Source organism: Silene latifolia, chromosome 1 (assembly GCF_048544455.1).
Source record: "Silene latifolia isolate original U9 population chromosome 1, ASM4854445v1, whole genome shotgun sequence".
Classification (NCBI taxonomy): domain Eukaryota; kingdom Viridiplantae; phylum Streptophyta; class Magnoliopsida; order Caryophyllales; family Caryophyllaceae; genus Silene; species Silene latifolia.
This window is the reverse complement of record NC_133526.1, coordinates 48360652-48374945: the sequence shown is the minus strand read 5'-3', so window position 1 is coordinate 48374945 and position 14294 is coordinate 48360652. Positions and strand designations below refer to the sequence as shown.

The window sequence follows — 14294 nt, the reverse complement described above, 5'->3', positions numbered from 1 at the left end:
GATGATGTCAATTCCCAAGCAAAAAATGGCCAAGGAGATGTCATTGTATAGAGTAATGAAGGAGGGACATGTTGCACATTCCCGAATATTTGGCAGTTGTGGCAATATCTGACATATTTGATGCAATCGGATTCCATTGTGGTCCACTCCACATTCTCCATAATGGACTTCTTCCATCACTTTCCGTGCCTGTGAATGATCAAGGCAACGTAGGATCACACCAAGAGGTGTTCTTTTGTATAACTCTCCCTGCATGAGTACGTATTGGGAAGCTAGTAAGTGTATAGCGCATTGCCCCCTCTTGTCCATATCCGGTGGATAGGTGCTATTGAGTTTGAAGTTCAGGATTGCTTGGAACCAAGGTTCCTCTGTAATTTCTTCTTCATCTGTGATTTGTTGCACGTAAGCCGGTTCTGACAGTCGTTCGATGCATAAAGGCATTTCTACCATATTATCCGGCATATTAATCAAAGATACAAGTTTTGCAAGAGCATCTGCAAATTGATTTTCCTCTCGAGGTAGATGTAGGTATGTTACTTGATCGAAGAATTGGGCTACTTGGTCTATTCTGGCTTGATAAGGTGCTAGGCTTTCACTTCGAATTTTCCAAGATCCCGTAATTTGGTTGATGATCAATGATGAATCTCCATGTACGCAAGGATTCTTGATGCCTAAACCTACTGCTGCTTGTAATCCGATGAAATAAGCTTCATATTCTGCCGCGTTATTTGTCACCTCGAAGTCGAGTTTGACAGATATTGGTGTATGCTCCCCTTCAGGAGAAATGAGCAACACTCTTATTCCAAATCCTCTCAAGTTCGATGCCCCATCAAAATAAAGATCCCAGGAGTCTACATCGGTTTGGAGTATATCTTCATCCAGAAATGACCAAGTGTCTATTGTTTGTGCATCATTGATGGGATTTTCTGCGAAGAACTCGGCAACGGTGCGCCCTTTTATAAATTTCAGAGGTACATACTTGAGATCAAATTCTGAGAGCATCAAGGTCCATCTTGCTAGGCGTCCATTGAGAACGGGTTTCTCGAAGAGGTATTTGACAGGATCCATTTTGGAGTATACTTTGACGGAGTAGCTAAGCTTGTAATGGCATAGCTTCTTCGTTGCCCACACAAGAGCGAGGCATGTATTCTCGAGTGGTGTGTATTTGCACTCGTACTCCAAGAAGTTGTTACTAAGGTAGTAGATAGCTCTTTCTTCTTTTCCTACGGTTTGGGCTAGCATGGCGCCCATGGCTGTTTCAGTTACCGTGAGATATAAACCAAGAGGTTAATCTCGTTGAGGTGGCATGAGCACTGGTGGCTTGGCTAGTATCTCCTTGATTCGGTCGAATGCCTTCTGACAGTCATCATCCCACATGGTGTGAACTGTTTTCTTTAGCTTTTTGAAGATAGGTTCACAGATCATTGTGAGTTCCGATATAAATCGACTTATGTATTGCACCTTACCTAGGAATCCTCTACCTGTTTGAGGTTGCGGCATTTCGATTAGGGATTTGATCTTAGAAGGGTCTATTTCTTTTCCTCGTTGGCTAACAACGTATCCCAGAAGTTTACCAGATGTTACCCCGAATGCGCATTTCTGAGGGTTGAGTCTCATTTTGTACTTTTGTAGCCTTGAGAAGAATTTGCGAAGGTTCGCAATGTGCCCCTCTCTATCCTTGGACTTGATAATCATATCATCTACGTATACCTCAACCTCTTTATGCATCATGTCATGTAAGAGCGTAGTTGCGGTGCGTTGATATGTAGCTCCAGCATTGATTAACCCAAATGGCATAACCGTGTAGCAATAGGTGCCCCATTGAGTGACGAAGGCGGTCTTATACATATCTTCTATGGCCATCTTGATCTGGTTATATCCTGCGTATTCATCCATGAAGGACAATAGCGTGTGATCTGCTGTGTTATCCACCAATATGTCGATATGTGGTAGAGGAAAGTCATCCTTGGGACTTGCTTTGTTTAGGTCTCTGAAATCAACACAAACACGGATTCTCCCATCCTTTTTGGGTACGGGTACTATGTTAGCTACCCAGTCTGAGTACTCGGAAACTTTGATGAACCCGGCTTTGAATTGTTTGTCGACTTCTTCTTTGATCTTAAGAGCCCATTCTGTCCTCATTCGTCGAAGCTTCTGTTTTACGGGTTTGAAACCTGGTTTAATCGGGATTCTATGTTCTTCAATGTCCCTGTCGATCCCTGGCATATTTTTGTAGGACCAGGCAAAAACGTCTTTGAACTCGTGTAGGAGGTCTATGAAATTGGCCCTTTCGGTAGAGCTCAAGGTCGTCCCTATCCTAAGTTCTTGGGGTTCTAGTTCGGTTCCTACGTTGATGGGTTTAGTATCTTCTATTACTGGTCCTCCTTCCCCCTTTTGTAGTATTTCTTTGGCTATGTAGGGAGGTATTTCGATTGAGTCTGGGTCATCCTCATTATCATCGTAAACAGAATTGCATTCAGAATAACAGAAAGAGTAAGCAGAACCTGATTTATTCATATTAAAATTTGAGAAAAGTTGAAACAACGAAGCTATCTGTTCTGTAGTCAGTGGCGGTAAGGGGACAGCCGTTGGGACATTTCCCAAACTACTGTTGCTACTTGATGCTAAGCTAGGAGAAACAAGGGGAGTGGGAGTGACGACAAGAGGAGACTCTCTAGGGACTTCTCTAGACTCCGACTCTGACTCTGACTCAAACTCATCGTCTTCTGGTTCTCCTTTGAACATCTCTCCTTCTCCAGTGGTGAGCTTGAAGAGTCTTCCTTAATTATTCGTCCACTTGATAGACTTCCTCCATCCTTTCTGCTGATTTGAGTTGGTTTCTGTGCCCAGTGTGGCAATGATGTCATCTATGATGCTTTCGGAGCTCTTGATTAAGGGAAGATCCTGGAGGTAGACATCTTCCTCGCTATCCGTCCATATCCCATTGATCACCTCTTTTTTTGGGGAGATAAGATGTGAGCAATCTAAGGCAGATTCGTCACTTGTAATCATCAGAACTCTAAGAGGATTCTGAGTGTTGTTAGGCTTACCACCAGGCGGTATTGGTAGGCGGCCGTCTTCAATCATGTCTTGAAGTACATTCTTTAGCTTGTAGCATTTTTCTGTATCATGTCTTTTGCCTCTATGATATTCGCAATACGAATTCTCGTCCCAGAACTTGGATTTCTTTTCTGGTTCGGGCGTAGGGCCTATGGGCTGAAGCTTACCCTGTTTCATCAGTCTCTTTAGAGCATTAGAGTATGTGTCCCCAATATTAGTGAATTTTCTTGGTGGGGTACTCTTCTTAGATGGCTCGAGAAGGTTAACTTCATCAGTCTTGCTAGTAGAGCCGTAAGAACGACTTGTTGAGCCTTGATATCCACGACCTACCGTTTTGGACAAGAGCCCTTTACGGATGTCATCTTCGGTCCTTGTTCCTAGTAAAGTTAAGTCTATGAAGGTCTTAATGTTTTGGTACCTCAAATGACTCGCATAGATGGGCTTTAAATTGTCCACGAATTTCTCCACGAGGATAGCTTCATCTGGACGTGCAACAAGTTGGGTACTAGTCTTCCTCCACCTACTTAGGATGTCGGTGAAACCTTCTTTGTCATTTTGGGTAAGAACCTCTAAAGTGCGCATGTTGACTTGGATTTCGGCATTATCCGCATATTGCTTAGCGAACTCAATTGCGGCGGCGTCCCAGGTAGCAATCTTCTTGTGCTCTAGAGAATAGAAACATTGTCTTGGGATAGTGTCAAGAGATGAAGGAAAGATCCTTAAGTACATCTCGGGTTTAATGCCTTTAATAGACATGTAATCCTTGAAAGCACGAATATGGTTCAAAGGGTTTTCATGCCCCTTGAATTTAGGGATATCCGTCATGTTGAAGTTGGTTGGCAATTTGGAGCTCACGGCCTCATATTTGCGATTATTTTCCCTATAGATACCATCCCCTTTGAGATACATCAATTGTTCCTCCAAGTATTTGAGTCATTTCTCAGCTGCAGTCATACCTACGGGAGGGTTAACCTCATGTGCTCCCATAGGAGGATTTTCATTCCCGAAGTTATTCACAAATTCATCAGACACTTCACTTTCTCGAGGAGGCAACCTTGTTTCCACAGTATATATTCGGCCCTCGATTGTGTCGAGGCGATCATAAAGTTGGTCTTGAGTGACTTGGAGACGAGCTAGCGCAGCTAGGATTTGATCATTACCATTCAGGGGTTTGTTGTTGCTCACGTCGCTTGTGTCAGGCATCTTGAAAACTGAACAATAGATCGACGACGAATCAAAACACGATCGACCATTCTAGCACACTTACTTGGAAAAAAAGTTTTGACTTGTAGAGTGGGAGTGTGCCACTCGTGTTAAGTGAGTTTTTGAAGAAATGACAAAGTTTGAAAATGTTGGTCCTAGTCAATTGTAGTGTAGTTGTAGGAGTGGACTTGAAGTGAGGTTTTTAAATGGGCTTTGAGGCCTGAATTTTGACTCGACAATTGGACAGAGTTTTGACTGGTTTTGCGCTAATATTGGGCTTATTTTCGAAATTTTCATATTTTGAAAGAAATTTTGATTTTTTTACAAAAATCGTCATGGTTTTGTTTAGAAACGGTGATCACATATGCTACAAGCATTTATACAGGCATTATAACGGGATGCTGAGTGCATTTAAAAGGGTTTTGGCTTAAAGGATGGGTTGCCATCTCGAACAATCAAACCCGGGGTCTGTGGAGAGGCTCGTACCAAACAAGAGTAAGGCCGCTTCCTAGTCCATTTCCTCGAGTAGTGAAATTCCTTGATACAAACAAGAGTAAGTACCATGGTATGGATGACGTCAATCGCTATCCATCCTTAGGCCCAAATAAGAATTTGGACCGTCTAGACGGGACGATTGGTCGAATGGGTTGGGTTGGGCCTAGGAAGGCCGAATAAAACGATCTAGGAAGACCGAGTTATGAAAATCGACAACTGTCTCGTATAAACTATTCCCTAATCTTGTTCAAGTGTCACCCTTGGCAACACGTAGGTGTATGATCCCCAGCGGAGTCGCCAAACCGTGGACGCGGGCCCACTGGGGCGAAAAGGGAGCAAGCTTTTCTTGTGCATTTGTGGAGTCGCCACCAATTTATTGTGGAAATTGGAAACCGTTTGAATACCTCGTGCCATGTCAAGACCCAAAGTAGTGACATGAACACCAAGAACTCGTTACCCTTAGCATTCTATGTCTAGAATGACTCTCGTGGATGCCAATGAACACGGATGTTCACAGAGATCTGGAGTAAGGGGTGAAGGTACACATTTGGAAGCTCTTTTGATCGAACACCTAATCCCGCTCGCCTCGATAGCGGCCTCTACTAATGATTAGGGAAATTGTCTATACTCGATATGTTGTCGATTTATATGCATGCAATGCAACATTCATTAGATTAATCCTAGCATGTGAGAATTAATACTAAGTCGGTTATCACGTAATTTAACATGCAATTGAGTCGAAGTAGGAATTTAAGATCGATTACATGTGAGAGCATACAAGCAGTACGATAAAAGAAATACAATAAAAATACAATAAAGAAAATTACAATAATTACATTGGATTAATTGATTTATGTCGAAAATACATTTAAAACGGATAAGTTTAGAAAAGAAAGAATAAATAAATAAACAAACAGATATTAGGTGATAATACGATTAATAGTAAATTAAATACGTAAACTAATAAACTAGGTCAAGGCAGAAACGGGGTTCAGAGACAGAACTCAACCAGGAAGTGCAAAAAGAGAGTCGCGTCCTTGAAGAGCGCAGCAGACGCCAATGTTGCGTGCATTCTCGAGCTCGCCCGGGCCGTGAAGCGGAATTGCAAATCGTTAATATTCATTGGTGATTTTAATGCTTGATTATATTATTTGACTCGGATAGAAGTGGTTTAACAGATTATTTACATGTGATTGAGGTCATAAAAATGATAAAACATGGATAAAAACTAATTAGGATGAATTATTTACAAGATTAATAAGGTTAATTACAAATACAAATTAAACTAACTAATCGAATTAATTAGGTTAAAGACGAATTAATGATGGTGACGATAAATAACAGATGGAAGTATATCAAAGATGAATTCCAGAGACTCAATAAGGATGAATCGAACCTCTAAAACCCGAATTGATTTAAATGACGAAAACACGCAAATATGGATTATAAGGGATTTAAGTCGGGATATTAATGATGATAAATATTAATGAATTACAGGTTAAAATTATCATATTAGAATTATTGTGTTGAAAGAAACATGAACAATTGAAAGCAAAATAAAACATACAAACGAACAAAAGACGAAGAAAGAAGAAAGGAAACAGAAACCGCGGCAGCCTCAGGAAGAGGCGCAGCAGTTGCTGCGTCCTTTCTCGACATTTGTCTCCTGATAATCCGTAAAAAGGGTTTGAAATAAGGTTTTACAAATCGGTTTTAAGCGTATTTTCGACATAAATCTTACAATAGTGATTACAAAAATAAAGAACAATAATTAAAAGAGAAGGATTTACACCCTCAGACTTACATGTTTGACGAAATGAGATGAACTAAGTTAACGTTTAGTGATGCTCGACTCGAATGTACGACGAAAGTACCTCTTAGAGGAATTAAACAGATTGATTAATTTGATTGATTGTGGAGTTGGTCAAATTGGTCGGTCATGCAAAACGAGGCTAGTACTCAGAAGGATCCGAGCTTACGTGGTCGAAAGTTCAAGCACGTAGACGCCAAAAAGTAAGAACGTGGTCTAGAATGCGAAGGGAGAAGAGAAGGGTGGACACTCGCGTGAGAAATATGTGAGACCGAAGGTCTCTATTTATACTAATCACACGACGAAAATTAGGGTTTTCGGAGAAACTTTGGAAGTGAATCTCGAAAAGATACGAAAAATACGCAGAAAAGGACTGAGGAAGAGGCGCAGCAAGCACTACGTCTCTTGGAAGAGGCGCAACACCCGCTGCGTCTTTTCCTCAGTGGTTTCCTCCTACGGAAGAAAGATTTCCGTGTTTCTATTATGGAATAGCGGATTAATCTTATTTCCCTAATATTATATATGATAATTTCGGGATATATTTTACCAAAGATTAAAAGATTGGAAAATATGGAATAGAAATATCCGGAACATTCTAGAACATTCTGACTCGGCATTTTAAACGGTTATTAGAAAATGAAGACGGTTTTTGACCCGGACTCCAAATGTATTCTAATTACTGTCAAAACGACCGTATCGGCGCGTAGATGACGACTATGAGGTAGACATAAGTGTTTGAGCGATCACTTGACGATAAACTTACAAACTGTCTCAAATTATTCCGTGTACCAAACATGCGGCCCAATCATCACCGGGTGGTTTGTGGGAGGTGCAGAAATGAGGTATCTACAGGAAGGTCGTTATAGAGGGATGAAAACGAATGGTGTATAGTGAGATCGAGTTATGTCGCGATGTGTAGATAGTGGCCGAGTTTGGGAATTTGGATTATCAAGATGTGAGTCTAGTGTGTTATTCTTTGGGAAAGTAACGGTATGAGGTGAATTTTTGGTTTTCTAGGGATACAAAAGGGAGATAAAACTAATTGAAGAGTAACCGTTAGTTGTGTAGACTTGATGGTGACAAGTGTGAGTGAGTAGTATGATGGGAGAGGATCAGTGATAAGAAAGAATGAGAAGATATTGATATGAATTAATGGAATTTGAGTTGTGGAGCAACAAGAAGGTAACAGGATTACTAAAGAGTTAGGTAGAGGATGGAAGGAGATGAATTATTAATCGGTATTATTGGATGGAAGTAAGTTGGGAGAACGTTGACCAAAGTTATGGGACATGAAAGTGAGGAATCATTGAAATGTACGATAGCATCATGAGAGGGTGTGAGTTAATGGTTATATAGGATTTCAGGATGACATGTTAGCCGTGATTTTTGAGGTATTAAGGGAGTAAGAAGCTGGTAGAGTGTTTGCACGATATGAGATTTTGGTGGAGAGTTAGGTGACGATACAATAAAGGATAGAATTGGAATTAATGTTGAGGTAAATTTTGTTGGTGGATTGGATGTTCGTTAATTGGGATGATAACCAAGGAGAGGAAACTGATTGTTATATTTAGAAGTGATAGTAAGAGAGTAGTTGCATGAAAGATGGTGGTACCATAGTGTTGTCACTACTGGTTAAGGATGATGTTAAATAGGAAAGTTAGTCATTCTAAAGAGGTTGATTTTGTGGATGCCTCATTGGTATGTATAGATGTGAGGGAGTATAAGATGTGGATATATGAGGTGTTTGCTAGTAGTTGAGTACTTATGATATGGTTACGTTTGTCGGGTGGTGATCATTGTGCGGATGGGAGCACATGTTATGAAAGGCATGTGAGTTAAGCTCAGGTGAGAGATATCCGTTGCCAAGTGGTAACTTACGTGATCAGGATTGGCTAGTTAGATTCGATTATGGATCCATGATGTGTGTAAGTGTTTGTGAGAGGTTCTGACCTCACGAGTAATGGTATGGTGTGATAGTTATAAGTCGTTATATGAGTCTTTCGCGTCATATGTTGTGTACGGTAACATAATAGGTTGATATTCAAAAAGTTGTAATTTGGATGATCTAGAATGTCTAGTTATACTTGTATGTGTATGTATGATATCTGTAAATGATAGTGTGAGTTTCCGGCCTCAACAGTAATAGTATGGATAAGATTCATAAGGTTAGTATCTGTTTATTCCATGTAAGATGTTGTGTTGTGATCTAGAAAATTGGTCTCAAGGAAGTTTTCTTGTCAAGGAAGTTATACTGAGTCAGTGTTTATGGGATTGTATAAGTTGCGATGACTATCGATGTGGTTGTTGTGCCTGGGGTGGCGATCTTGGCATGACACTTCGTGTTGTGATATGAGTATTTTCGAGCTGCGGTGTAGCTGTTGGTGGCGATGTTGCGATGCCGTCATCGGTGGTGGTGGAGTAGATGGGATACTTATGAGGCGAGTTTTCGAAAGTATATACCAATTATATAGATTGTTGTTTGTTTACTGCTATTTCCTATCAGTGTAGGTCTGGGCATATAGATTGTTGTTTTGTTTATTAATGTTTCTTAACAGTTTCGGCTTGGGAGTGAGGGTAGAGTATGATATGGGATAAAGTTGTGTATGTTTCCGTTGTTGTCATGGTTTAGTGATATTTTGTTAATGGGACACAGTTGTGAGAAGTTGTTAGAATACTTTCGATCTTGTTTTGGATGAGGCATTGGTTGACATAGTTGTGGCAGGAGTTTTATGGAATGTGTGTCCGCTGAGCTGGAAGTGGCAAGTGGTTTGTAATCTTTTTTTTGGGAACTAGTATTATGTTAAGTTATGGATGAGTTTTACGGCAAGACAAGCTTGTCCTGGTAGAAGAACTAAGAGATGCTGCTAAAATCAGGATGGCATCATATCAACAAGCAGTGGCCAGAACTCACAATAAAAATGTCAGGATTAGGGTCTTTAAGGAAGGAGACCTTGTCCTACGAAAAGTTTTCCCAAACAAGAGAGAAAATCAGCAAGCAAGCTAGCCCCTACATGGGAAGGCCCCTATTTAATTGACTCTATCGTCGAACAAGGAGCATACAGGCTCCAAACATTAGAAGGAGAAATTATCCTAAGATCCTGGAATGTAACTCATTTTAAATTATTCCATGTATAAAGTATATCCTGGCCTGATCAGGTAAAAATTATATCTTTACTATCAGCGTTTTACCCTGACATGCTACCTGAAAAATTATGTGTCTCACATGTTCTATGTGCAATCCATGTCTATATATGCAACTAACCCAATTTCTTTGCCTTTAATACTTGAATCCTGAACAATTATACATGATAAATGATTATATGCATAAATATTCAGGATTGAGGGCTACTCTGCTGAACATTAGACTTCTTATTTATGTACTTTTTAAATTTTTTGCACCCCGCTGTGCCTGACGAAGTTGGTAACCATCACCGGATACGGTAAATAGCAGGACCAATCAGGCATGAAATAATTGCCTCGCCTGACTATTTGCTGCACACATCTACAACCGGCTGGACGCAACAAGACTGTGCAAGAGTGTTTTATCCCGACCATCAGTCTAAATGCCCTTTCGACAGGCCGAATACCAAGCCCTCCAGTCAGACAGGGGACATAAGCCCTCCTGACAAGCCGGTTTTCCCACCCCTTCAATCACTATGGTACAAACTATATGTGGTTGAATGGCTTACGTTGGCTTTAATCGTAAGACAGGAACAAATACTGAAAAAAAAACAGGTTAACAGGTTTTAAAACTTAACAGGTTAACAGGTTTGAAGAAATAAAGTTTGCAGGAAATTCTGAACAAAGGAAAATCAAAAACGGGAAACAATAAGACATCAAGAAATAAATAAAGTGAGCCAAGGAAGGCCACTACCATCATATTTATAAAAAGCCCTTACCCCCTGGGGGAAAGGCACCAAAATAACTGTCAAGGACAAGGATAACCTCCCTGACCAGTCAGGCACAGAAAAACAAGAAACTAAAATTGTCTTTCCAGGGACATCCCTCCTGGATGGGCCAATACCATCAAGAAAAATATAAAATTACTGCCCTCCCTTGAAAACAGCATCAGCACTACCATCTTTGGCCTGATCAGCACCAGTATCCTGCTCTCCATCAACATCAACAGCATGCTCCCCTGGAGAGTCGACCTCTTGTTCATTACCAATATTATGCAGGTTAGGATACTTGGCAGCAGCGAAGGCCATCTCAGCTTCCGAGTTCCAATTTGCCCTGGCCTCCACAGGCTCCGACATAGCAGCCACTTTCCCCTTGATATAGAAGTACAGGGAAGCATCATCAAGCTTGAACTCCAAATCATCCCTCTCCAGGGTAAGCTCCTCATTCCTGTCCAATGCCTCATGCAGAAGCTGCTTACTCAAGTTGGCCTCAGTCTTGGCAGCGTCCCTCTTAGCCCACACCTTTGCCAAATTAGTAACCCATGCAGCCAGATCAGCCCGAGCAAAATCCAATTCAGACTTCAGCTTATCATAATCAGATCTCATAAGATCAATCCTGGCCACCAAAGAGGTAGCCTGATAAGCATTGTGGAGACAAGCTGCAGCACCCTGAACAGAAACAAGAACAGTATAAATATTATATCATAATAAAAATCTCTAAAAACAATATATTACAAAAAATAAAAGCAAATATATATATATATATATATATATATATATATATATATATATATATATATATATATATATATATATATATATATATATATATATATATATATATATATATAGGAATGGGATCATGTAAGTATGCCTCATATATTTGAGGATTGAGGATTAATACAAGCCGTCAGATTTAAGAGATCCAACGTCCATTATTGAGCGCGGATCATTAAGGGCAAAATTGTCATTTCCTCGCCCGCGTATATAAACCTCTTCCTCAGGCAAACTCTTCATTCTCGCCTAAAATTGCTTCTCTCTCTACCTTCTTTTTTTCTTACTGATTTCTTCCATGGAAACCCTAATTTTTCTTACGTTTTCTTCGTAATTTCTAGTTCTTCAGCTTGATCTTAGTTCATTCTTCTATTTCTGATCAATTATCATACTATTTCAATCATAATGTCGTTGTTGAATGGCTTCCATCATGAGTTTTCTTGGGACAAATTAAACAAAATCACTGATAATTTCAACAACAAAAACTTCGTCGGTGAAACTGATTGTTTCCCAATATTCAAAGGTAAAATTCCACAATCATTGGAAAAAGGCGCGGAAATGGAGGTGACGGTTAAAGTTTGGACAGATTCCATCACATTTGCGGATAAATGTCGCAGAATCGAGGTGCTTCCTTACTTTCTTCTTCTGTTGATTATGTTATTTCAATATTAGCATTAGTTTTTAGTGAATTGTCGAATTTATTTTCGCCAATTATCACACTCTAGACAGTAGAAGTATTCAATTTGTCTATTGAAATTGAGTTCTTCTTGAACAATTGGTTTATGTGAAATTCAGGACGAGCGCAGATTCATGGCTCATCCAGAGGTGATTAAGTGTTCGAATATCGCCAATGTAGTGGTATATTACTGTGATGGTGACCATTTGAGTGCAGTTTATGAGCTCCTATCAGTTTCGTACCTCGAAAATTATCTGGCTGAGTGTAATTTTATTCCTTGTTTACTCCGATTTCGGTTCTTATATGAGAATTATCTGGCTTTTTACAATAAACTCCATGGTCCTTATCATTTGTTTACCTATAGTTAGATGGTCGCCTTACACATGTATATGTGTTAGTGAAATATAATGCACAGTTTGTGATATCGGAATTTGAGAGCGTGAATGGCAGTCCAGTCGATATTGATAGTACTGTATTTGAAGTTTAATGCATTGTATCAGAGAAATGATGGCGGATTTTCGTTAAGTTGTGATTGTGTGTCGGTGTGACAGGAATTTTTCTGTCTGCAATATCTGATTGGATAAAGTTGTGAGTTTGTTGGATGGAAGACGATAAAGACAACGACTTTAAGTTCTGCAAGGTAAGTAAGTTAGAAGTTGGAGCTTCTGTTTCTATTAATCGAAATTTTGACTGGCAGTTTGATGCTTAACTGGAGGAGTTTTTTGTTTCCTGTATGCAGGTTAGTTCTCCCGTTGACGATAGTAAGGGTAATGAACAAACTATTGTTCCAGGCATTGCTAACATCTCTATAAAAGAGGAATCCACTAGTAGCCACAGTGAGAATCAGAATGGTGTATGGAACAACGGTCTCTCCAGTCGCAAGCATGTGGCCGATGAAGGAGGAGAAGGTTGGATCTTTATCGTTCAATGTAATCAGTGCAGAGCCCCCAAAGCAGTCAACTGAAGCACCAAGACAAGCACTCGTAGATGGTCCTGCAAGTTCAGTGAAGAAGAAAAACTCGTTGTTCGGCCTCATGATTTGTCTGATTTGTTACATGTGAATTAATCACTTTTGTTACATGTGAACTAATCATTTTTTGTGTAACGCGTCTTTTCGCATCTTTTTTCGAGTTTTCAGTAAATTATTATTATTATTGAACTTTTTTAAATTTGCAAAGACGAATGTGATTTCGTCATTGAAGCCATGTTTATTACTCTTGTTAATGCTAATATCACACTTAATTACTAACAATATCGGCTTTCATGACACAATATAAAATGACTTTGAAAACAATATCACACTATTGGTTTAACAATATCACAAGATATGATAAACAATATCGCTACACACTTTATAAGAAACAATATCAAATGATTTGGTAAACAATATCACACTATTGGCTTAAGAATATCACAATACGTGGTAAACAATATCACTTCACACTTTACAAGAAACAATATCAAATGATTTGGTAAAAAATATCACACTACTGGCTTAACAATATCACAACATGTGGTAAATAATATCATACTTTATAAGAAACAATATCGCCCTTATTGTGTTAACAATATCAACTTATTGTGTTAGTAATATCACACTCTCCTATTAACAATATCATAGATCTATATTTATTTGCCATTTTCCAAACAGTTATAAGAAATAATATAAAGACACAACAGCATCACACTATCAAATTTCACACACAACAATATCACACTTCAGCAGAAACAATATCACATTCACAAGGAATCTTGAAACCCTCCAATTTTTTGCTATTGAGAAACAATATCACAACATATAAGATAAAATATCATTGTTGATTCTAAACAATATCACAAATACCAGCAGCAATATTAATTTATGACAACTACATTAGATTACTATCCTTCCAAAATTACATCAATAAATGCATTCTAGTGTCGACTTGCAGCACTCATAAATCTCTGATCCCTTAGAATTAGCATGCCCAACCTATACCATTTTAAAGCTACATGTGTTAGCTATCACCCCCAACAAGAATCACTCAAAATTACGACCTACAACTCGACATATGCACGGTTGAGTAGTAGCAGGTCAGGCTGACCTGTGTTGTAACAATTCAGCACTCAGGGGCAACTTTCAGATGGCATAACTATTTCCTCATGATGAACCAGAAAGTGCCCCATATACCAAAACAAAGCTTATTTAGTTAATTTTCATATTCAAGTGGAATCATCTAGAATAGTGACCTAAATCTTGACTTATTCAACCTGGAGTGCTGACAGGTCAGTTTCAGGAAATAGCATTGCATTAGTTGTGACAGCCTTTGAAGCTCTATTGTGACAAATATACTCGATAAAAATTGTTGATTCCATAGCCATATGAAAGAGGACGTCT

At 39.3% G+C, this 14294-nt stretch overlaps 1 long non-coding RNA gene across 2 annotated transcripts; it reads left to right on the top strand.

Annotated features, from left to right (window-relative positions):
* Nucleotides 1–11760: 11760 nt before the first annotated feature.
* LOC141588387 (uncharacterized) lies at nt 11761–12989 on the top strand. 2 transcript variants are annotated; one of them, XR_012519788.1, is made up of 4 exons: nt 11761–11865; nt 12037–12181; nt 12469–12557; nt 12657–12989. It is a non-coding gene; the product is annotated as an uncharacterized LOC141588387 (long non-coding RNA). The 2 variants fall into 2 exon arrangements; XR_012519787.1 differs by having other exon boundaries at nt 12037–12557.
* Nucleotides 12990–14294: the final 1305 nt, after the last annotated feature.